Source organism: Prionailurus bengalensis, chromosome B4 (assembly GCF_016509475.1).
Source record: "Prionailurus bengalensis isolate Pbe53 chromosome B4, Fcat_Pben_1.1_paternal_pri, whole genome shotgun sequence".
Lineage (NCBI taxonomy): Eukaryota > Metazoa > Chordata > Mammalia > Carnivora > Felidae > Prionailurus > Prionailurus bengalensis.
The window spans coordinates 28769810-28796248 of NC_057358.1; the positions used below are offsets into that span (position 1 = coordinate 28769810).

General features: G+C 41.6%; 1 long non-coding RNA gene across 1 annotated transcript in view; it reads right to left on the reverse strand.

Moving 5' to 3' along the window:
* Nucleotides 1–6179: 6179 nt before the first annotated feature.
* The window catches only part of LOC122472410, a 31539-nt gene continuing 11279 nt past the window's right edge, over nucleotides 6180–26439 (reverse strand). Inside the window, exons 2-3 of the long non-coding RNA XR_006294428.1 lie at nucleotides 21562–21729; nucleotides 6180–6412 (exon numbers count right to left, since the gene is read on the reverse strand). This is a non-coding gene — a long non-coding RNA (uncharacterized LOC122472410). The remainder of the gene's footprint in view (nucleotides 6413–21561; nucleotides 21730–26439) is intronic.

The window sequence follows — 26439 nt, forward strand, 5'->3', positions numbered from 1 at the left end:
TTATTTACTAAGTATGGGAATAGATTATATAATGTAAAAAACCTAGAAATACATAAAATATTGACAGAAACAAAATTGCCATGGGACATTTAATGAATCTGTGATATACCAGTAGCAGATAAGGTAGATTAGAAGATGGAAGACTTGAACAATAATTATAATAAATGATGTTATCCTAAGTTCTCCTTCTGATTAAAATGTAAAAAGTTGCCAGACATTCCCATTCTCACCTTTACAACCCAGACAAACTGGATAAGCTACAAAATCATAGTTTTCCAGAACCCATCAGAGAGCTGAGAATGCAAAGTAACCTAAGTGGATTCAACCACCAAAAGTGACAAGCTATTTGTAGGAAATGAGATATCTACAGCTGCTCTTATCCCTGGTCTCTGACCAAGTGGCAGGACAAGGAATCCTCCATAGCTGTGAATGAGGAGAAACCAGCTGAAACTCCAAAAACCTTTTAACAAGCATGTGTGGACTTGCATAATAGATAAAAATTCCCAGGAGTTCAAGCCACCGCGTCAGGCTATTCCTGTCCACCAATGCTTTTTCACACAGATTTCATTGAATTCTCAGGAGAGTAGGCCAAAGGCTGAGAGGCAGAGCAGAAGAGCTGGAAGAGATACAGCCTGCAGTGTGTGGGTCTTCCACCAAGTTCAAGGCAGACAATCTATGAAGGTTGAGGAGCAAAATGGGAAAGCTGAGAAAAATCAATGCCTGATATGCTGGACTTTTGACTGCCACGAGATGAAGCAGGGAAGGATAGCTGAAGGAAATTGCTCCAGGAATTCTAGGCAGATAGGTACAGAAAATCTGGGGCAAGAGTAGAGAGCAAAGAGAATTCCTCACAACTCAAAATGCTGGCAGTCAGGCTGTTAACCAAGTGAAAGATATCCTATGGCTCAGAAAGGTGTTATCTCAGCTATTAAAAACAAAAACTTCTCCAGAATCTTACCATTACTCAGGCCCCCAAGACCCAGGGAAGGGAAAGTTCTGATTGTACTCTCAAAACAGTTACATCTACCAGTCAACCAAATCAAAATAAAGCTGCAATAAAACCCAGACCCAACTACACAGACTCAGGCCCTCAATTCTAGTACCCCTTCCTGGGAGTAAACTGTTTATGTCAGTATTTTATTTATTGTGTTTTATTGTTTATTTTTCTTTTATACAAAATTATTTTTTTCTTTTACTGTTTTTTTATACAAAATGGCTAGCATTAATAAAAAATTAGAAGACACATGAAAAATCAAGAAAATATGATTTATGATCAAGAGAATATATAGTCAATAGAGGCAGACAGATCACTCCTGATCCAGATTTTTGAATTATCAAACACAGAATTTTAAAATAACTATGATAGAAATGCTAACAGATCTAGTAGGAAGGTAGAAAACATGCATGAAGAGAAGAAAACATGTCTAGAGACATGGAAACTATAACAGAATCAAATGGAAATGCTGGAAATAAAAAAATACAATATTGCAAATAAAAGTCTCAATGGCCTTAATGGTTGGCTGGACTCAGCAAAAAAAAAAAAAGAATCAGTAAACTTACAGACAGAGCAATAGAAAATTTACAAACTGAAACAAAGATAAAAAAATGAATGAAAAGAACAGAACAAAGAATTTGAGATCTGTGAGACAATATCACATCAAGCGTTTTACTATATATGTCATTGGAGTCCCAAAGGAGAGGACAGAAAGAACTGGGCAAGAGAATATTTGAGCAGGAACGTCTGGGTGGCTAAGTCAATTAAATATCAGACTTCAGCTCAGGTAATGATTTCATGGTTCAAGAGTTTGAGTCCTGCGGCAGGCTCTGTGTGGACAGCTCAGAGCCTGGAGCCAGCTTCAGATTCTGTGTCTCCCTCTCTCTTTGCCCCTTCCTCACTCTCACTCTGTCTCTCTCTCTCAAAAATAAATAAACATTTAAAAAAAAAGAATATCTGAACAGATAATGACCAATAAATTTCCAAATCCAAAGTCAAAAAACAAAACAAAACAAAAAACCTCAGCAAATCTCAAGTATAGAAAATTAAAAGAAAACCATACGTAGGCACAACATGATCAAACTACTAAAAATCAAATAGGAACATCAAATCTTAAGAGCAATCAGGGAAGAAGGAAATGTTATTTCTCACCAGAAACAATGGAGGTCAAAGGGCAATAGAATGATATCTTTTTAAAGTGCTGGAAGAAAACAAATTATTAATGTAAAATTCTATATCCAATACAAAGTTTCTTCAAAAAGGAAGGCAACATGAAGATATTTTCAGACATACAGAACTTAAAGAAATCATTTCCAGCATACCTGAATTGGTAAAAGAAGACATATAAGAAACGTTCAAAGATTTTTCAGACTGAAAGAATTCTATCTTTCTGAAGGGAAACAATACACCAGGTGGAATATATAGAACCCCAGATCTGCAGGAATGAATGAAGAGCAACAGGAAGTGTAAACATGAGTGCAAATAGTTACTATAAAAGATTTCATCTTTGTAGTTGTGCGAATGTGTGTGTGTTCAAGCATGTGTGTAATTTTTAAAAGAATTTTAAAAAAATAAAATAAAAATAAAATAATTTTAAAAACATTCCTGACTATTTAGGCCAAAAATAATATGTATTGTGAGTTTCATAGCATAAGACAATAATAACACAAAATATAGGACAGAGTAAATGGAAGTCTTCTACAGCTCGTGTACCTTAGAAGGTAGACTGTGAGCAACCATTAAATGTCACAAAGAGATATAATTAAAAAGTCAATACAAGTGAAAAATGGAATACCAAAAAATACACAGTTTACCTACCCATCCCCCCAAAAGTCAAGAGACAGGGGGAGGGGCAAACAGGAATGTATTAGACAAAGAGTACAAAGTTTCAGTTATGCAAGATGAATAAGTCCTAGAGATCTGTACAGCACAGAGCCTATAGTTACCAATACTGTGTTGTATACTCCAAAATTCTCTAAGAGAGTAAATCTTACATTGAGTGTTCTTACCACAAAAAAGGAGAAGGAGAAGAAGAAGAAAAAAAGAGCGTAAGAGGAAACTTTTGGAGATGATGAGTAACTTTGTGGTGAGGGTTTCACAAATGTATACTTATCTCCAAACTTATCAAGTGTATACGTTAAATATGTAAAGCTTTTTGCATGTCAGTAATACTTCAATAGAGTGGTTATTTTTAAGTCAGGAAAGAAGAAACAAAGGAATACAGAACTAATGAGATGAATAACCAGTTCACCTGGGAGATATGAATCTAATCATATAATAATTACATTGAATGTAAATGGGATAAACATTCCAATTAAGTATTAGAATTTGACGAACAGGATCCAAAAGCAAGATGAAATATATATGCTGTTATGTATAAAGACATGGACAGGTTTAAAGCAAATTATAAGCAGGAGAGGGTTGGCATGGCTATAATCAGTACCAAACAAAGTAGACTTTATGTCAGAGTATTACTATAGATAGAGGGTCATGTCCTAATTATACAAGGATTAATTCATTAAGAAGACATGCATATACAACTCATAGCAGATCTTCAAAATGCATTTTAAAAATTAAAAGAGCTAAAGGTATAAATTGATAAAATCACAAATACAGTGGAAAGTTTCTTAATATCTGTCTTTCAATAACTGATGAAAAAATACTAGTGAAAATATAGAAGACATGAACAAATAATCAACTAACTAACTTAACCCAATTAACATTTATAGAACACAACTCCTAATTTCAGAGTGCATATTCTTTGACTGCACACGAACATTCGCCACAACTGACCACAGGCAGGGCATTAAAATAAGTCTCTATGAATATCAAAAGATTTAAACAATACACAGTATATCTTCCAATCACAAGCTGAGTTATTTCATGGCTCCTAAAAACATAAAATGCACATTCATTTTAAGTTGTAAAAGTTGATGACATGCTAAGTAACAAAAACTAAATTTCCTCTCAGTCAAATTTTGGTCAGAAATTTCTCAGTCCGTGTTCTCTGATTTCAAGTGATAAAAACTGAAATTCAGTAATCTAGACAAAAACAATGATTTTTAAAGTCTTAATCACTTGGATGTTGAAAAACACTCTTCAAAGAAGCAATGATATGAAGAAAATTAAGAATATAATGGTAAGCTATTCTGAAAAAACAATAAATGTGACCATTACTGAAACCAGTTGGCTTGAAAGAAGAGTTAAAGGGGGAGGAGAGAGGAATAGACAGAGCACAGAGGATTTTTAAGGCCATGAAACTAGTCTGTATGATACAATAACGGTTGAGACGTGTCATCACAAACTTGTCCAAACCCATAGAATGATAGTATTAAGACTGAAGACTTCGGTAAGCTCTGGAATTCAGGTGAATATGATGGATCAATGTAGGTTCACTGGTTGTAACAAATGTACCAATTCAGGTGGTGGATGTTGATATGGTGGAGGAGGCTGCTCATGTGTGGGGGCAGGGAGTACAGGTACCTCAAAGTAAGTCTTTTGCAAATGGGTGGAGCATGAACTTTCAGAAAGCAGGGAGATGCTCTTTGCTTTATGCCATTTTTTTAATGTTTATTTTATTTTGGGGTGGGGGGGACAGAGCACAAGTCGGGGGGGAGCAGAGAGAGAGAGAGAGACAAGGAATCTGAAGCAAGCTCCAGACTCTGAGCCCTCAGCACAGAGCCCAAGGTGGACCTCAGACCCCTGAACCACAAGATCATGACCTAGCCAGGTCGGATGCTTAACCAACTGAGCCACCCAGGCACCCCTACTTTATGACATTTTATGAAAGGTTTCATGAAACTTCTTTACTTTTGTTTTTTTGTGGGTGTTTTTGAGAATAAAATTATTTTATTTTTTATTGAAATTGACATATAACATTATCATATTTTCAGGTGTACAACATAGTGATTTTATATTTGTATATATTGCATAATGATGACCACAATAAGTCCAGTTAGCATCCATCACCAAACATAGTTAAAAAAATTGTTGGGGCGCCTGGGTGGCGCAGTCGGTTAAGCGTCCGATTTCAGCCAGGTCACGATCTCACGGTCCGTGAGTTCGAGCCCCGCGTCAGGCTCTGGGCTGATGGCTCAGAGCCTGGAGCCTGTTTCCGATTCTGTGTCTCCTTCTCTCTCTGCCCCTCCCCTGTTCATGCTCTGTCTCTCTCTGTCCCAAAAATAAATAAACGTTGAAAAAAAATTTTTTTTTAAAATTGTTTGTGTGTGATGAGAACATTTAAGATTTACTCTCTTAGGGAACTTTCAAATATGCAATACAGTATTATTAACTATAGTCACCGTGTTGTACATCACATCCCCAGGACTTATTTAGTTTATAACTGGAAAGTTTGTACCTTTTGACCCTTTTTTGCCCTATTTTGCCCTACTTTCTGCCACTTGGAACCATTTTTTTTTCTTTCTTAGATTCCACATATAGGTGAGATCATATTGTATTTCTCTTTCTCTGACTTATTTCACTTAACAGAATGCCCTCAAGATCCATCCATGTTGTCACAAATGGCAAGATTTCCTTCCTTTTTATGGTTGAATAATAGAAACTCTCTACTTATGCATAACAGAAAGAACCTGTATATAGGACCTCTCTGTTGACCTTCCACTCAATTTTACTGTCTATCTAAACTTATCCTAAAAAAATAAAGTCTATTAAAAAAAAAGAGTTAAACTCAAAGGAAACATCATGACCTTAATTATGTTTATTATTTTAAAAATGATAAAAAATAAAAAGAAAGTAAATAGACTATAAAGTGAACTTAACAGTAGAAAAAATAAATTTGTAGAAAAATGAATTGAATAAGTAAATTAAAATCTAGTTCTTTGACAAGAAACAAAATTGATTAACATTTGGCAAGTATAATAAAGAAAACAATTTTAATAAAAAAAGATGAGAAATTAGAAACTGATAAACATCAGAGACAAAAAGATTAAATAAATATAAATCTGGAGATCTTTAAAAAACGCTTTTTCTAGTAAATATAAATAGCCAAAAGCAATGCCACAAGATGTGGAAAATTTGAAATCGACAAGACCTAAGAAAGTTTGGCAGGAACCACCTTCAAAGTAGACTCAGCACCTGACAGACTTCCTGCTCGATTTCTTTAAATTGCCAAGGTTAGAGTAGCTCCTCTGTTACATAAACATTTTCAGAAAGTACCAAAAAAAGGAAGGAAAGTTATTAATTTATTTAACAAATCACATAACCCCGACACCAAAATCTGATGAAGGGAGAAGGTAAAAGGGCAGAGAATCATTGGCGAACGCCATGCAGGGTTGGAAAATGCCAGGTGAACCATCCAGATCACTGATCTCTTCGTGCTGGGGTGAGATAGCGGAAATGCCAAGATAAAACCGGAAGGGTGGACACAGGCAGACATGAGTCACTTCCGTTTTTGAGCCTCTATGTATAAAAAATTTTTTTAATTAAGAAATGACAAAACAATCTTTCAAATATATAACATTTAACAATAAACACTTTCAATACTTATAAAAATAAAGACAAATACAACTGCGTTAGAACATCATGTGGCGATAATGCCAACAGTAAAAGCGAAGGCTTTAAAGAAGGGAGATCCTTTCAGCAACAGCCCCTACACACACACACACACACACACACACACACACCACCCCTTCTCCCGCCCCCACACACCTTGTGATAGATCCCACCGAGGCAGAGAGCAGTCTGCAAGAGGACAGGAAAGTGGAAACTTTCAACGTTCCTGGAAACAACTCTTTTTATGTTTCTGCCTCCTGTGAGTGAGGTATATATACCATGGAGGATATAACCTGGCTGCCAACAGCATTACCACTTATGATGAGATAGTACCAGAACAAAACAGTGTTTATATTATGTGCCATTACCTCTGAAGTTCCAATCATGAAGCCTGCAGAAAGAGACGTTGCCAACCTACCTTGACTACCTTGGCCCATCTCTGCCAGGGATAACCTTCTGCTCCTCAGTTTCTCCTTCCCAGGCCTGCAGATGCCCAGGGAAAAGTCCGGATGTTCAGCCCAGAGCCCTGCTGCCTTCTCCCCCCAGGTTCTGTGCTTATTCTATCCCACCGCTCCTGACTCATTTGTCATTTACTGTAATTTTTATTTCCAGGTGCCTCTTTTGTCTCATTTGGCAAACAGGCCCCTTCACAGCTTTGTGAAGCCATGTCACTAGGTTCTGGCCAGTTGGATATTGACAGAAGTGGTGTGTGCAATTTCAAGATGTCATTAAAGGAAGAGGCAGGAAATTATCTTCCCTTTTTCTCCTTCCTGCTGGCTGGAATGCAGACATGAGGACTAAAGCTGAAGCATCCATGGATCATGAGGTAAACTTGGGGAATAGAGCCCAACACAGTGGAGCAGATATATATAAGCCCAAAGGCTGTGTAAATCTGAGGCACCAAAGAGAAGAGATTGGCCCAGCACTGGCCTCCTCAGGGGAATTTCTGCCTCCTGCCTGCTAGGAGAGCATAGGAACCCAGCAGGACTGGATCCTTCTTTGCTAAGGAGGAAAGGCTGCCCATCCCAGCAAAGGCTTGGGTGAGATGCTGATCCTCCTAAGGCAGCAACATCAGCAGTTACCTGTTCTGCATCACCTGCCACCATTCTGCTTTGTATCAGCTGGAGCTCCTACCCACTTTCAAATTGTAGAACAATGCCAGAAAAATTATACTGCTGTTAAGCTAGGTAGAATTAGCACCCCTTCTTGCCTTTATCCCAGTTGGTTTAATAACTGTCTTTGGAGGTCTTATTCTGAGCTACCTAATTGCTACACAATTGCTACCTAATGGCTCCTTTGGCTTTACACTTGGAGAATCAACTACAACTGAGCCTCAGAAGCCCAAATAGGAATTATCAATGGAGGATGATGTACCCAAGAATTTCTTTTAGACAAAGGGCCCAATCCCTGAGGAATATCCTGGTGTGGGGACCCCCTTCTCACATCCTTCCAGGTGTGGACATCTAACTCCTGCCCCCCACACTCCCTCAGGGGGTCTCACTAGGGCAGAAGCTCTCACTGTTCTTTCCAGAGCTGGAAAGGAGAATGGAACTCCACACCTTCACCCCAAGCTGGCTGGCTAGTCTGAGGAAGACTCAGGGGGCTATGGCTGCACAGACATCCCCCAAACTTTGACGGACTCCTGGAAGGAGGGGAAAGAAGAATCCAGGCAAGTGTAAAGAGAGGAGGAGGAGCCAGGCCAACTTAACAACACCCCTGGGAGACTCTTGTGAGTCTTCTCTGAGAATTCCTCAGGGCCTGCATGTCCTCCTCCTCGGGAAGTAGGCGGTACAGTGCAGTTATAACCTACTTGTCAGCTAAATCCTCCGGCCACTGAAAATCTAAGTGAGGTTGGCTCACACATCTTTTCCATGACTCGAGGATGTCATGTCATCCCTAGAGATTTCACATATTCATTTGGAGACTTAAGTTTTATGGTTCAATTGGCCTCTACCCAACAGCTTGGACTCACATTGTGCTGACCGCATGTGATTTGCACACAACCAGGGTGACACTGGAAATATTTAACCATCATGGAATAGGCACTGGCAATCAGGGCAGACATCAGCTGTTAACCCTGGGGGTGAAGCCACCACTGCAGGGCAGGTGAGCATGAGCTCTGCGAAGGGTCCCGCATAGGCATGCATATGCCCAGTGATGCTGAAGACAGTGCACTTTACAAATTCTTGAAAGCTCAGAAGAGAGGTCGTTTGTGTACCATACATCTCCTGCTTTTTTCTTGCTAATGAAAACTCATTTTTATTCCAGCATAGGGTCGATGTTCTCCAAAGGTGAGCTCTCCAACAGGAAGGACCAGGAGAGACCAGGAGGTGAACCATGATGGGCCTGAGTGATCATGACAACCCAATTTTCCCACTGCCAGGTGGGTTTAGGTGTAGGCGGCTGGACTCAGAAATACCAGATCTAGCCAGTGTTCTGAAGGGGAGTGTCCTAGAAGCTTACGGAAAATATTTTCCTTCTTAGTGAAAATAAAAAGATACAAAAGAAAAATCTCTCTCCCGCTCCCTTTCCACCTTCTGCCTTACAAGGCAGTCACATGAGGACCTGTGTCCAGAGTTACATAGATGTGACACAGCCAGGTGGGAGAGTCCACAAGTGGAGGATAGCGATGCAGAGAGACGGGAGGAGCCTGGGCCTGCAGCTCTGGAACCATTGCTCCCCAGACCCTCCTTAGAATCTCCGTTGTTCCAGCCACTTCATGAGAGAGCTTCTGCTTCTTCTGGTCAAAATCTTGACCACAAACAGCTTGTCACCATCTCCTAGTCATCTCTTGTCTCCTCTCTCCATTCCTCTCAAACTGAGACAAAATTTTCCTCATTTTTTCCTGAAAAGCAGGTCAAACAACTCTTGTTATTGCTTGGGTCCCTGCCCAAAACCAGCCCTTGCATAGTCTCATCTTGTATCCCCAAGAGCTGAGTCAAGCTATTTATCCCAACAAAGAAAATTCCCTCTCTAGGAAGAATTCTCATTCTAGTCCTGAATATGATTTTTGTCTGAAAAGAAAAAAGAAAGGAAAGGAAAGGGGAGAGAAGGGGAAGGGAGGGGAGGGGAGGGAAGGGAAGGAAAATTCAGGGCAGATCCCATTCAGGGATCTCCAAGAGATAATTATCTCTACAAATCATGGAAGGCCCTGATTGTCCTTGGCTAGAGATCCAGGAAAACAGCTGAGGAGGGCTGAACCCCTTAAAGAGAACCTACGATTCATTTGTTCACTCTGTCATTCAACATGTATTTATTGAGCACATACTATATGCTATGGACACAGCAATGACAGAGAGAGAATGTCTCTCCCTACATGGAGCTTACATCCTAAAGGGGTAGATAACCACGCACAAAAAAAAAAAAACATAAAACAACCAAACTGGAAAAATAGTTATAAATTGTAATTACCCCCCTGAGGGAAGCACAGACTGTTGACATTTTAGTGCATTCCTAAATTCTAGTAAAAAACTCCAATTCCAAGATTGAGCAGAAGAGTGCCATGCACCCTGAGGAAGTAAAGAACTCATGGATTTGAGTAACTCAAAGTAAATGTTGGATGGGAGCCAAGAGGGTGGGGGAGCGGATGGTGAATTAAGAGAGGTAGCCGTCACCAGGAACCGATGGCCTTGAGGCCATGGTAAGGCATCCTAATTTTAATCTAAGTGCACTGGGAGATATTGGAAGGACTGGAAGCAGTCAGGCAGCCTAATCATTCTGCTCTGATAAAGGAGAATGGGCTGGCAGTGGGTGGGTCTGGAGGGAGACTACCAACTTCCCCCTCATGAAATGCTTGCCCTGGCCCATCAATGGCACCCTTTGTGAAGGAGTGGCAGTGGACATGGAAAGAAATGGAACATTCAAGACATATTTTTGGAGTAGAAACAAAAGGCCTTGCTGATAGATTGAATGTGGAAAAACCATAAGGACATCAGTCCTAAGCTTGACTCTTGTACATATTTCCAAGAAAAATAGGAACTGAACACAGATCCCCAAAGCCTGAATGTTGAGAAGTTTCATAATGGAAAAGGGTAAGGAACACCATTTCCTACAAGCATTTACAAAGCACTAATGGTATGCCAGGTACTGTGCTAGGCTCCTGGGAAATAAACTACAAAACCCCCTAGCACTGGAGCGGAGAGGAAGTCTGTTCCGGAATCTTCATGTGGAGGAGGCCAGCTGAGCCAGGAGCCCAAGATTCATCCCTCTGAGATTTATCCTCATCAGGCATCAGCACAGCCTCCCTTTCCAAGCCTCAAAGATTTGCTGGAGTGAGAACATCTGTTTCCACCAACATAGAACTAGATAGCCCGAATGCTTTCCTGTTAGAAAATGAAGACAATTCTGGGTAAAACATGACAAACCCTTTTTAAATGCATAGCTGAGGTTGGGGTAGGGGATGGGGGGTGGTCGTGGTAAGCGAAACCCCCAAAGGCCAAAAAATGAAGAGAAAACAAAACCACATTGGCCTGGGAGAGCTCTCACTTTATCTTATCTCTAGGGGTTGGCTGGCCTTGGAAACCCAAAGATTTGAGTATTAATGGCTGCAGCCCTGGGCCTGAGAAAGGGAGGGAGTTGGAATTAAGACCCCCCACAGGAGTCTTTGAAGGGAAAGGGTGCACCAGAAAAAAAAATCAGTCCACTGGCAAACTGGGACAATGAGGAAGCTGGTCTTACTTAACCTTTTGGTGGAAGAAATGCCACAGAATTTTTTTTTTACATTGAAGAGTATTATCTCATAGTAATCCCAGAACTGCAAGCCAAGGACAGAATATAAAAAGTGATCATAGAATGACAAATGCAAAACTGCTCTGAGGAGAGGTGCCTTGGTGGTGCAGTCAGTGGAAGGTCCAACTCCTGATTTCAGCTCAGGTCATGATCTCAGGGTTCGAGCCCTGAGTTCAAGCCCTGCATCAGCATCCATGCTATCAGGCTGTCAGCACAGAGCCCACTTGGGCTTCTATGTCTCCCTCTCTCTCTGCTCCTCACCCTGCACGCTCTAGCTCTCTCTGTGTGTGTGTCTGTCTCTCAAAAATAAATAAACTTAAAAAAGAAAAAACCTCTCTGAGGAGCCCCAGCAGGCCAGATGACAGGGCATATTATCCAAGATTACATTATATTTGAAAAGACAATTGTCAATAAACAGCAAGATTAGAACTCCAGAATCATAAAGATACTTTAAATAATTAACACATCAAAGAAAGAATTACAACACATGGAGAAAAAAAAAACTTTTCCATGGAAAAAGAATGTTCAACCTCACTATTAGCCACAGAAATTTAAGTTGGAACAACAATGTGGTACCCTTGTTTGGCATAACAGTTATCAACCATTACAGAGTGGTGATACTCAAGGTTCTAAGAGTGAGGATAACTGGACCTTTGTCACCTGCCAGTAGGGTACACCTGATGTCTTGCCTTGGGTGTCCCTGAAGCAAAGCCTGGCATGGTGGCTTGATGGTGATCCCAGGAAGCAGTGCAGAACACCCACAGGGAAACCAAAGGAGAGACGCCAGCCCGGGGTTGTGTTATCAGGTAACTCCACAGTTGGTGGCTGGGGCTCAAACCTGCAGGACCTTCTGAGGAGGCTCGTGAAATGCATCTTAAAAGTTCCCACTCTGAGTCACCTGGGTGCTTCAGTCCGTTAAGCGTCCAACTTTTTTTTTTAATGTTTATTTATTTTTGAAAGAGAGGGAGACAAAGTGTGAGCAGGGGAGGAGCAGAGAGAGGGAGACACAGAATCCGAAGCAGGCTCTGAGCTGTCAGCACAGAGCCTGATGTGGGGCTCAAACTCACAAACTGTGAGATCATGACCTGAGCTGAAGTCAGACACTCAACCAACTGAGCCACCCAGGCGCCCCAAGCATCCAACTCTTGATTTCAGCTCAGGTCATGATCTCATGATTAGTGGGATTGAGCCTCATGTCAGGCTTTGCGCTGGCAGCAGGGAGCCTGCTTGGGGTTCTCTCTCTCTCTCTCTCTCTCTCTCTCTCTCTCCCCCTCTGTCTCTGCCCCTCCCCCACTTGCACTGTCTCTCTCAAAATAAATAAATGAACTTAAAAAAAAAAAGTTCTTACCCTGGGCAGGGAGGGGAAGCAATCATCTACTGGCCCCATCACCGAAGGTTCAAGTGGGCTCATAGGCACTAATGCTTCCAGATTGCACACTTGGGTGTTCCAAGGCTTTAGAAATGCCTTAAAGAGGAATCTAGAGGCCACAGGAAGGTTGTCAGGTTGCCCCTCACATAGCTGATCAAAGGAATGAGGGAACAAGAGGCAGGGCCCAGCAGACTGAAGCAGTGTTTGAAACACCCCACTGACCACACAGCATGCACTTGGTCTCAGGAATCACCCTTCAGAGCATCCACTTAGGGAAATATAGCTGACCCTTGGACAACACAGGTTAGAACTGCGTGGGTCCACTCATACGTGAATTTTTTTCAACAAACATATTGGGAAGTTTTTTGGAGATCTGTGACAGTTTGAAAAAACTCACAAACAGTGCAGCCTAGAAATATCAAAAAAAAATAAGGAAAGGTGAGGTAGGTCATGCATGAATACATAAAATATAGATATATTAGCCTATTTTATCATTTGCTACCACAAACGATACACACGTCTATTATAAAAAGTTAAAATTTAGGGACACTTGGATGTGGCTCAGTCGGTTGAGCGTCCAACTTCAGCTCAGGTCATGATCTCACGGTTCATGTGTTTGAGCCCTGCATTGGGCTCTGTGCTGACAGCTCAGAGCCTGGAGCCTGCTTGGGATTCTATGTCTCCCTCTTTCTCTGTCCCTCCTTCACTCACACCCTGTCTCTCTCTCTCTCAAAAATAAATAAACATTAAAAAAAAAACTTATACATACACAGACTGTACATTATCTTTTCATTTTTGACGTCTAGCATCAGTTATACATATGACATCTGCAGTGTTTTATGTCACAGAAGGCTATATTGATGTACGTACTGACAGATGATTCATAGAGGACACAAACTTGTGGTATTGATAAATACAGGACAGTACTCTAAATGTATTTTCTCTTCCTTACAATTTTCTTAATAACATTTTCTTTTCTCTAGCTTTTTTAAAAAAATTTTTTTACATTTTTATTTATTGTTGAGAGAGAGAAAGAGACAGAGTGTGAGTGGGGGAGGTGCAGAGAGAGAGGGAGACACAGAATCCGAAGCAGGCTCCAGGCTCTGAACTGTCAGCACAGAACCCGATGCGAGGCTCAAACCCACGAACCTCAAGATCGTGACCTGAGCAAAAGTTGGATGCTTAACCGACTGAACCACCCAGGTTCCCCTTCTCTAGCTTTATCATAAGAATACAGTATATAATACATATACCATGCAAACTATATATTCATCAACTATGTATGTTATTGATGAGGTTTTCAGTCAACAGTGGGGTATTAGTCATTAAGTTTTGGGAAAGTCCAAAGTTATATACAGATTTTCAAATGTGTGGGGCGTCAGCACCCCTAACCATCATGTTGTTCAAGGGTCAGCCATAATCAAAATAAGGGTGATGTATGTACTTAAGTATATCTGAAAGGGCTGGAGGGAGGAAAATAAAGATGGAAGGAGGGAGGAAAAATGTCTTTACCCCATTAAGCTTTCCTATTCAACCATATGTTATCCACTGCCCCAGGGAAAACAGCCACAGCTTAAATGCAAAGAGAAATACAAATAGTTAATTCTTACTTTTGAGCTTCTGGTGGCCTTAATGGATTAAGGTTGATTTAAGGGATTTCTTTCAAGATTAATTTTACCTATCCTCAATTTTTGTTTTACATTTTGATTTTAAAGCTTAACTCCAGCATCAGGTGCAACTTCATAATACATAGATTGATGCACAAAAATATTAACTGAAGCAGTTAATGGCACAAAAAAAATTGGAAAAAAAATCTAACCGAATTGTCCAAAAAGAATGTATTGATTAAGTAAGCAATGATACATTTTGACAATGGATCATTATGCAGTCATTAAAAATGATGTTTACAAAGAGTTTTCAATGATTTGGAGAAATATTCACAATATAATGTTGAGGGGAAAAAACAAGAAGCAAAATTACATATATAGTATGATCTAGACCGTGTAAAAATGTATAGGAAAAAAGTGGAGCAAACCAGACCATGTTAAAAAAATCTGCCTGAATTTTGAGAATGTTGTGATGTTTCCTCCTTTATGCTCATTTCTATTTTCAGTTTCCAAAATGAGTAAATACTGCTTCTACAATCAAGGAAAGAAAAGCACGTATGTGCCTCAGTGGTGTTGTGGAGGGCAATGGGAAACCTTAGGTCCCAGCATCCCAGATGATGTGACCGTATAGTTCAGAGCCCTGCCACATGGCTTCATTTCCATCCGAAGCCTCTGTTGCACCTGTGTGGCTGCTGGGACTGTTCTGACTCATTACTTGTGGCGTTGGCTATCTACCATTCAACATTCATTCGACAGCTGGGGTGAAATCCAGACCAGCCCCTCGATTGATAAACCATAGTATAGGGGATCCTAACAAATGGAGGAAGAGGGGGCTTGGAGGGTGTCTGGCATGTCACTGGCTCAAGTTATCTTTGAGGGAGCAGCCCAGGGCCATGGGCTTTGGAATCAGATGGGTACTCGCTAATTATACAATGGCAGTAGGTAGAATAATGGCCCCCAAAGATGTTTGCGTCCTAATCTCCAGAATCTGTAAATGTGTTACCTTACATGGCAAAAGGGACCTTGCAGAGGTGATTAGTTTAAGGATTTTGAGGTGGGGAAAGTATCCTGTATTATTCAGGAAGACCCAATGTAACCACAAGTGCCCTTCTAAGAGGGAGGCAGGAGGACTGGAGGAAAAGAGAAGGTGTGACGGTACATACAAATCAAAGGTCACAGAGTGAGAGAAAGGCGAAGAGAGGGATTTGAAGATGCTGCACTTTGGGTTTGAAGACGGAAGAAGGGGCCCTAGCCAAGCACGCCTAGCCTTCAGAATCTAGAAAAGGCAAGGGACTAGATTCTCCCCCAGAGCTTCGAGAAGGAACACAGCCTTGTCGACACCTTGATTTTAGGACTTCTGACCTCCGGAACAAATATAAATGAATGAATGAACGAACAAATGAATGAGTAATCTGAGCCGCTAAGTTTGTGGCAGTTTGTTAGCACAGCAATAGGAAATGGATACAACTGTGAACAAGCCTATTTCCTCATCTGTAAAGAGAAGCGTGTCATTTGTGTCTCTCCTCATCGTTATGAGCATCAAACCAAATACTGTACTTGCCATGCTTACTAATATGCATAACAAGCATTCAGTAAGCAATAGTTATTCTTTCTCACCCTGTAGGAGATCACCTTACAGCTGAATAGCATTTTGTAGAGCACATGAGAAACATACAATATGGAATAAACTAATCAGTGAGGTAGGGAAAGTAGCATGTATATAATGTCACCGCTTTACATATGACACCATCAGGGATGGGGGAAGTTAAGCAAATTGTCTAAGATCACACAGCTATTAGGTGGCAAAGAGAAGATGTTTCACTCTTGACTTTTTTTTTTAATGTTTATTTTTGAGAGAGAGAGACAAACAGAAAACAAGCTGGGGAGAGGCAGAGAGAGAGGGAGACACAGAATCTGAAGTAGACTCCAGGCTCTGAGCTGTCAGCACAGAGCCCAATGCGGGGCTTGAACTCATGAACGACAAGATAGTTCCTGAGCTGAAGTCAGATGCCTACACAACTTGGGCCACCCAGCAGTCCCACACTCTTGACTTTTAGTTCAGTGGTACTTTATTACCCTGTCCTTCTCACCCAGGAAATCTGTTAAATATGCAGATGCCCAGAAAAATCTGGCCCAGGAATCTGCATTTTATCAAGCTCTGTAGTTACTTTTTATACAGGGTGGTCTAGTGACCCTACACTGAGAAATGGTACCCTGCCCCATTTACTGAACAGCTGTCCAACTGCTGAATGCTTCTGTTTCCACTTCTTGGAGGAAATGGGAGGCCACAGATGCCCTGTTATGTTGTTACCTTTATATTTTGAAAAATTTTGAACATACAGAAAGAAGAATTAATTAATGACCACTCATTTACCCACCACCTAAATTAAAGAACTACTAGCATTTTGCCCTATTTCCTGCATCTCTCTAGAACCACATATTTTCCTTTTTGGTTGAACTGTCCTAAAGTATATTACAGACACCATGCCATTTTTTTTAAACTGCATTTTAAAAATAAGGACATTTTCCTGTTGTCCGCAAGAAACAATCACACTTAATGAAATTTTTTGAGATCATCTAATATCAATTCTTATATTCAAATTTCCCCAAGTTTCCCCCAAATATCTTTAATAGGTGACTTTTTTTTCCAAAATCAGGAAGTATGCTCTATCAATTTTCATGCAGCTAGTCTACACAGAGCTAGAGGATTTCCAGGGTGATGTGCTGATGGGAGTCCCCTAGGTTTTCTGTACTTGAACAAGAACATGGATGAGAGTCTGGTTTTCCCCTGGAGTCTGGGCCTCCCTGTCTCGGGCTCTTGCCCTTTTGAGCTGAGGATTGACAGTAACGGCATTCCCTTTACCAAGGCCACAGAGCCTCTTCTGTGGCCTCTTCCTAGAACTACAGCCCCCTCTCCAGGTTCTGGTAACTACTCAGACCTAGATAAGACCAGGGATCTCAGCTTTTTCTAGCCCAAGGGTATTATACCATACCCTCTTGATTTCCCTTAACCACTGCTCACAACTTTGTAAATATCTTTGTTAAACCCTCTGCAATTACCCCACTTCAGTGTCCCATTGGGACACTGACTGATAAAGTAATGGTACCAGGGATGGCCCTATAGGAAAATAACCCTCAGATGAGATTCTAGAATTGGGTTGCTCACATATTTGAGATGTATGGCAGGGATATCCTCTTGCCAGACAGAGGGAAACAGAATGCAGTTAATCCATAAAATACAGTAGCATCAGGGCACATGGGTGGCTCAGTCAGTTAAGCATCTGATTTGGCTCAGGTCATGATCTCATGGTTCATGAGTTCAAGCCCCACATTGGACTCCCTGCTGTCAGCACAGAGCCCCTTTTGATCATCTGCTCCCCTCTCTCTCTGTCCTTCCCTAGCTCATACTCTCTCTGTTTCTCTCAAAAATAAATAAACATTTCAAAAAATAAAATAAAATAAAATAAAATAAAATAAAATAAAATACAGTGCCATCGTAGTTGTTCCAATTATCACTATGAGTGGCATTAAAAGAATGCGGATGGAAGACACAATGTTGGCAGATCCAGTGGCTTAGCTATGCTGACAGTGGTGATTACTGTGGTGTGGGGTGGCTGATCTATGATAGTCCCAGAGACCATATACAGAGGAGGGATAAATCGAAGGTCCTGAATACTTGGAACATGGTTGGAAATGCAGAAAGCCTTGATGGTAGCTTTGAGAGAGTCACAGATCTCTTGTTGGGCAGCTATGCCCAGGGACTGATTATAAAGGTGACATACATACAGAGTCTATTAAATGTTCAATCCCACTAGAATTCTTATGCCTTCCACTGGTACAAAAGTGAGACGCTGATTCATAGGACATTTGAACAGACACAGATGTGGCAAAGTCACCTCAGGACTTGTTCCACAGCCCTCATTGCCTCCAGGCCCATAGCAAGAGTTATGTCTTAGTATAGCCCAGATGGAGAAGGACAAAGCATGGTACAGGGGAGAGAGAGCCTATACATCAAAAGGGTTGCAGAACCCCCAGGAGGAGCCTGGGAAGCATATATAGGAGGGAGTTGTAAGAGCATTGAATGGGAGAATTTAATGGTACAGGCGTGCTCACCCAAGATTCAGGACTTCATGTGCTGGCTTGAGCAGCTGGGAGTGGCAGTCATAGCTATACTGGCCAACAAAAGCCTGGACTCAACAGTGGCTGGCCGTTAATGAGGACTTTTCCAGCATTCTGAGAAGGAAACTGAAGGTTTGGGAGGTTAAGAATGTTGGAGGGGATCTATTCTGTACAACATGCACAGCCACACCTTAACCACACTCCCCAGGAGGCCAGAGGATACTCTCCTCTCAAGGCCAGAAGAATTCCATTGTGAAGTGTTCACAGACCTCCTTGAAAAGCTTTTGGCTGTTTTCTGTAAGCAGGAAATGACAATGGGAGAGGTTGCAATGAAATTAGACTCCTTGGTTTAAATGGAAAAAACGGGATCCCAGTGTAGTAGGGGTCAGGAGTCTCAAAGCCACAGTGGACACAATTACCATAATAAGGTGTGAAACTGGAGTGGTAATTAGAAAGTTTGGGTCTGTAGGGATCTCTGGCACTGGCTACCTAATCATGGGTTCCTCAGGACTGCAGTGGATGTACAGACTATTTAGGTGCTACTTGACATATATAATTCTGGGTATAGTGGGGAAAATCATGGTGGACAATCAGGATTTACCGTGTTTGGACCCAGAGGCCCAGAATCCTTTGACTTGGGGGCAAAGGTGAGGGAGTCTCTTTGAACAAGCACCTGAAATGTGGCCATACCTCTATGCTGTGAATCTTCCCCAATCTTTCCCCAGAGAGACCAGAGGCCATTAAACGAAATGGGGAAAGGGAACTATCCAGAACTTTCAGGGACTGTTAGATTCTGTTTCTGAACTCATGCTAACCACAGGAGATTCAAACTGGCACAGTGGTCCACAAGTCATAGTGTGAGCTGAAGGAGATCAGGTGATAAATGGAATAGCAGTAGTACAAGTCTATCTTACAGTGGGTCCAATAAGACTGAGAAACCACACTCGTCTTACCTTCCCAGTGCCAGAATGTATAATAATAATAGATATGTTACCTACTCACAGAATCTCACACTGGCTTCCTGACCCATGGAATGAGGCCATTATGGCAGTTCCAAGTGGGAAATGTCCCCTTCCAAATGGAACTTCCCTCTCCCCCACACCAAGACAGTGAACCCAAAGAAATATAGTAACCCTGTCAGAATTGCACAGATTAATGTAACCATCAAATACTTAAAAGATGCAGGAGTGGTAATTACTACCACATTAACATCTAACTCATGTTTGACTGGTGTAGAAACCAGATGGATTGTAGAGAATGACTATAGATTATGGAGAATTCAGTCACACGGTGATGCCAATCGCAACTGTAGTTCCAGATGGGTATCTCAACCAAAACAAATAAAAACACCCTTGGCACCTGCTAGGTGCAGCTACAGGCCTAGAAAAGGGTTTTTTCCAATTCCCAGCAGCAAAGCTAGTTGCCTTCACATGGCAAGGACAGCAGTACACTTCCACCTGAGGTTTTTATGACAAGGCTTCATCCACTACCTTGCTATCGCACTATTGTACTACAGTCCACAGAACTTGATCATTTTGATATCTAAAAACAAATCAGTGGGGCGCCTGGGTGGCTCAGTCGGTTAAGCGTCTGACTTCAGCTCAGGTCACGATCTTGCGGTCCGTGAGTTCGAGCCCCTCATCGGGCTCTGGGCTGATGGCTCAGAGCCTGGAGCCTGCTTCCGATTCTGTGTCTCCCTCTCTCTCTGTCCCTTCCCCGTTCATGCTCTGTCTCTCTCTGTCTCAAAAATAAATAAAACATTAAAAAAAATAATAAATAAATAAATAAATAAATAATAAAAACAAATCACTGTATTTCATTGGTGACATTGTGCCAATTGCACCTGGTGCACGGGAAGTGGCAAATATTTTCGGTGCCTTAATAAGAAGTATGCATTTTGGGAGATAGGAGATAAACCCCATGAAAGTTCAGAGGCCTTCCACATTGTGAAATTTCTAGGGACCCAGGGGTGTGAACAATGTCAGGAATGAGTGACAAATTGCTCCATCTTGCACTACCACAAAGTGATTTGATATTTGGTAGATTTGTGGATTTGGGGGAATAACATATACCACCCTTAGGTACTCTGCTCTGACCCATTCAAGCTGCCAGTTTTGAGGGATGCCAGATCAAGAAATACAAGCTGCTCTGCCTCTGGGACTACACAAGTAAGCAGACCCAGTGGTAGAGAAAGTGTTCAGACATAGACTATAAAATGCTGTCTGTAGCCTCAGGAGAACTCCAATGGAAGAACTACATGGATATCTCTAAGGTGTGAGGTGTGTGGCCTCTTTTGCTGACTATTCTTCATTGACAAAGCAGTTCCCCACTTGTCACTAGGCTCTGATAGAACCTAGACTTGGTCACACAAGATCATGTGACTATGTGACAGACACCACCATTGTGAGCTGAGCATTATCTTATCTACCAATTCAGGCACAAGCAAATTGCATGAGCACAGTGATGGTTAATCTACATATCACTTTAGCTGGGGCAAAGTGCCCTGATATTCAGTCAAATATTATTCTTGATGTTTCTGTGAGGGTAGATTGGTGACAAGGAGAACTGGGAAGGGATATATGGATAGACTTCAATGAATGGGCCAAGGTTGTGAAAATATTTACGTTCTATGTGAGTGCCTACCAGAGGGCATATTGGGACTAACTCAATGGAACCATGAAAAAGTAGCTTGCTCCACCCTTTCCTGAGATAGAAGCTATGGTAGTCTCAACAACATGGACTTCACCTCCCCAAGGTTAACATAATCAGTGCCACAGCTGAATGCCCTTGCTGCCATCAGCAGAGGTCAGTGCTGAGTTCCCAGTATGGGATTATTCCCTAAGCTGAATAGCCAGTCACCTAGTGACAGGTTGATGACACTGAATCTCTTCCGGCATTGTGGGGACAGTGACTTGTCCTTAAAATGAATAGATACATACTCTACATTTATTTGTGCTTTACCTGTTCATAATGCTCTGCCAGCACCATCCTTCCCTACAGAATGCCTTATTCATCACTGTAAATCACATTGCCTATGACCAGGAAACTCATTTCTTAAAAGTAAAAACAAAGTGCAGTAGAGAGTTTGTTCCAATTAAATTCATGTGGTCTTTCCACATGCCTCAGAAAGTAGATGGCTTCATATTCCAGTTGAATGGCCCACTGAAGGCTCAGTTACTATGCTTGCTGGAAGACCGCAGTCTGCAAAACCTGCTATTGGACACGGTACATACCTTAAACCAGCAGCCAATGTATGGTGCTGTCCCATAGACGGAATGCCCAAGTCTGGAAACCAGACTGGGAGCATGGATGTGGGCGTGGCCTCTCACTGTTTTATCCTCTTAAGGGATCTTTGCTTCTGATCCTGGCAACCTTGGGCTCATTGGCCTCAGTGGAGGTCCCTGTGAACCAGAAAACATGGGTGAGGTTCTGTTAAGTCAGAAGCTGCTACTGCCTTCTAACCATCTTCAGCTTCTCATTCTACTGAACCAATAATCAGAAAAGAGGGCGTGCCACTCACCAAGGTGATCTGCTTACCAAGGAGAAATTGGGTCACCACTATACAATGAGGTCAGGAAGGACCAAATGCAGAATCCAAGACTTCATAGACCACCATTGAGTATTCTCATCAGTGGAAAACTGAGGCAACCCAAAAAAGATAGTGCTACCAAAGGACACAGATTAAAAAGAAATGAGGGTAAAAAAACCCTGATCAGTTGAGGTGGTAGCAAAGAGTTAGGAAATGTGTAATAGGTAATAAAAGAAGGAAGACACAATTATCAACTTGAGTCTCATGACCAGGTATAGAAGGAGGGATAATAGCAGCTTTTATGTTAATTACTTGATTCTCTTCCTTCACTTTTACCCCCAAACCTTACATGAAGAGCATTATGGTTAACACTTTAGGTTTCAGGTGGGAGTACGATGTCATTCAGTAACTAATGGGATTTTGTACGTCCTGGGGCTGGGGACATGACGTCTTCATCTGGACAAGGTGGATGATGAAGGGCAAAAGGTGTGAAAAGTGTTGGATATTCTCTTTCTTCCACTCTGTACTCTGTTCCTGGAAACTGGCCTCTGTGGACCACATCTATGGGCTCCTTTGTCTTCAACATCCACTTGGGTTTGGCCATGGGAGGCTCTGACAGGAGGCTGGAGGAAGAAGACAATGAGGTCATAGCCATCAGCTCCTTAGTTTCCATCAGATCCTTCCCATCACATCACAGGTTGTCAGTGGCCACATTCCTTTACTAAAGGTTACAGTACTTTACCCTCCAGGTTCTAGTCCCCACACCTCCTCTTCTTCTCCTCAAGCAGAGGGGTGGTAATGGCACTCTACTCCCAAGATGATTCACTAAATGTTGCTGATTTCCCCTGACCCGACAAATACTCTTGTAAGTAGTCCCTTTATTAAACACTTCTCAATTATTCCATTTGGATAATCTATCACAGTCCTCACCAACACAGCCCAGTTCAGTCAGGCTGAATCTAGAGCAGATATTTTCTCAGATTAGTGCCCATCCTCACCTGTTCTGAGTGGACCTAATTCAAGGCTCTTGAATTTGATTCACCTGTCTATATCCTGTATAAAAGTTTTCAGTGCCACACATATTCAGACACTTTTTTACCAGCCTTCTGAATAAATAATCAGGAACTTGTTCAACAAAGCTCTCCTAGGGGTGTCTTTGTGGTTCAGTTGGTTAAGCGTCCAGCTTTGGTGCAGGTCATGATCTCACGGTTTGTGAATTTGAGCCTCGCATCAGGCTCTGTGCTGACAGCTCAGAGCCTGGAGCCTCCTTCGGGCTCTGTGTCTCTCTCTCTGCCCCTCTCCTGCTCATGCTCTGTCTCTCTCGGTCTCTCATAAATAAATATTTTAAAAATTACAAAAAAAAAAAAAAAGCTCTCCTAGCCTCAACTGGTGTGACTAGCTTGCTTGGGGAAGAGTTGCAATGGACTGAATGTCTGTGTCTCCCCGAAATGTGTATGTTGAAATATTAACCCCCACTATGATGGTATAAGAAGGTGGGAACTTTGGGAGGTAAGTAGGTCAGGAGGGTGGAACCCTCATGAATAGAATTAGTGGCCTACCAAAAAAAAGGACCACAGAGACTCTTCTCTATGCCATGTGAGGATACAATGAGAAGTCATCAGTCTATGGGCTGGAAGAGGTCCTCACCAGAACCTGACCATGCTGGTACCCTGGTCTCAGACTTCCAGACTCCAAAACTGTGTTTCTGCTATTTATAAGCCACCCAGCCTACTGTACTTATGGTAGCAGCTCAGACACACTAAGGTGACAATTCTAGAGCATTGGCCTCTGTCACTAAAACATCTTTGGAAGAATGTCCCAAATGGTAAGCCAACTGGAGTGCTTCAGATGAGCTCCAAGAATGCCATGGGAGATGATCCCCTCATCCTTCTGGGCCGCTGAGCAGGGCCTGAGTAGCTGGAGCAGCCTCACCTCCGAATCCTCGAAGGGCAGCCCCCAGGGAAGTGGCATGCACTTGGTCATGCAGGCAACTTGCACAATGAGAAATACCTCACACCTGTGGTTTTGCCTCCACCACTTGCCCAAGGACTCCGGCAGCCAGACACAAAGTCTGCACCTGCTGTTCATGGACACGACCATGAGCTACTCCAGGACCTCGTGTTCCACGTGCCAGGGGGCGTGGCCCACAGCCCAAAGAAGGCCCCTAGGGTGGCAGGGGTTCCCGCAGGCACAGCTCTATCTCCAGCTTTGTGTACACTGGATACTTTTGTTGTTATTTTGGTTGATATGCCTTTTAGTGGTGCCCAAGTGAGCCGATGACAATGCATGTTTTTTTTAAGTTTATTTATGTATTCTGAGAGAGAAAGAGACCTCGCATGCTAGTGGGGGAGGGACAGAGAGAGAATCCTGAGCAGGCTCTGCACTGTCAGCATGGAGCCCACTGAGGGACTCAAATTCACAGACAGTGAGATCAGGACCTGAGCCGAAATCAAGAATTGGACGCTTAACCGACTGAGACACGCAGGCATCCCTAACAATGCATGTTTATTCTTCAAATTAGGACTTCTTTATTCTGAAATAGTTGATATGAAATAAATTAGTTTGGATTTGGAATTCTATTTACATCATACACACACAAATCAACATTACATATGGCACAAAGAAAAAGAAGAGCTATTAGATTCCTTAAACATAAACATATATAATAATATAAATATATGTATTAGATTTACTCATTAAATACATTTAAATATATACTAGATCTGCTTAAATATAAATATATACATAAATGTAAGTGTTGTAAATATTGGAATGGTATAAAACATTGTCTTACATTTTGTTGCCCATTATACATACATATCTTCTCCATCGGCCACAGTTTTCCATATAAATGTTATCATCGCTGTGGTGCCATGTTGTGAAAAGGTCTGGGAAGCACTGCTCTACGGTAACAACACACGTGATTTCCCCACCTCCCATACCTGTCATGCCCACAGCATATTAGCACAAACCACAAGTAGGGATTAAACCTTGAACTGAACATCTGAATTAAAGGCTTCCCTAAACATAGACACAACTCTCTCTAATCCTTTCCCTCATAAACACAGAAATAATTCCCCATGGGGCTAATGCAGTCACATACACACATTATGTCCTCAGAGATTACCCTGATATGGGAGTATAAATTGACCTGGGGAGGAGAGGGTTGATTCTGAAGAGTAAAAGGGACAAAATGACCAGTAAATGGTTCGAGTAAAATTCTAACTCATAAATCTGTCATGTCACAGGAACTATGTTACCTAGCTGCAGTCAACATTGACAGGTCTGAGCTTGAAATGCCTTGGTTCTCAGGACCCTACATCCTTCTAGGCCCACTAATGAAAAGGGTGAGTTCAAGAAAGGAGAGTGGAAGTGAGTGGCAACATGAATGAACCAGACACAAAATAGTGCACAGTCTGTGATTATATTTTATAAAGAATAAAAACAGGCTAATGTAACATACAGTGTTAGCAATCAGGATAGTGGTTAACACAGGTGGGGTGGTGGAAGCAAAGGTGGAAAGGGGGCGCAAGAGAGGCTTCGGGGTTGCTGATAACGTAAGGTTGCTTAATCTGAATGTTGGTTATGTGGGCTGCGTCTTTGAAATTTATCAGGATGTGTACCTAACTACGCGTCCAGGTTTGTGTGTGTTTATTTTGCCTCAATAAAAACATGTTAAATGAAATGGCAGAGGGCTCATACTAACACAAAAATGCTTGGTAGTTAGACCCAGGTATAGAACACAGAAAACAAAAATGAAAATCCAGGGGCCCTAGCTGACCACAAGCTGAACTGAAATAATAAGTCAGTGTTATTAGAAGCAAAGACACACAGATCACCTGATAACTTGGGCTATAATAAAGGATAGTTGTATGACTTACAGAGATTGTAAAGTAATTCTTCTATGCTACAGTGTAGCTACTTGAACTGTGATCAGAAAAATGGGTAGTTTTGATTAAAATCCCTTCAAAAGGACATTGAAAACCAGAGAGGATTCAGAGAAGAGCCATAGAGGTAATTAAAGATATGGGAAATAGACTTTAAAAAAAGGTTAAAAGTAGTGCTTTTTTTTTTTTTTTTTTTTTTGGTTGGATGCTGGTTCTCTTCACTTGATAAATGGTCACATGACTCCCCAACCCTTTCCTCTAGTTCTTTGCCCCATCTGCCTCTTCTTTATTGGCAGGTGGACTTGTAAGAGCCAAATACGTCAGCCGATGCTAATTTATTGAGCAGATATGTCCATGTCATTCTAAAAGAAAAAAGATGTTAGGTCATTAAAAAGCACCAGTCAGAATAATTGGGGCGGCTGAGCTTAAGGAAGAGAAGACTTGATTGGCCTTAAAATAGCTGAAGATTTCTGAGAAGGAAGTTCATCAGTCATTCTTTACCTCTGACAAATTGAAAGTAAATGATCTTAAAATAAAGCAAAGATTTCAGCAGACCAGAAAGACTCATTAAATGAATGAATCACAAAGCCAGGGGGACACTCAAGAGGAGAATTAGGATATTCTGACTAGACTAGGTTCTCTCTAACATCATAATCTTTATTATCTCCTGGATAATGAGTTTGATTTTATTTGTA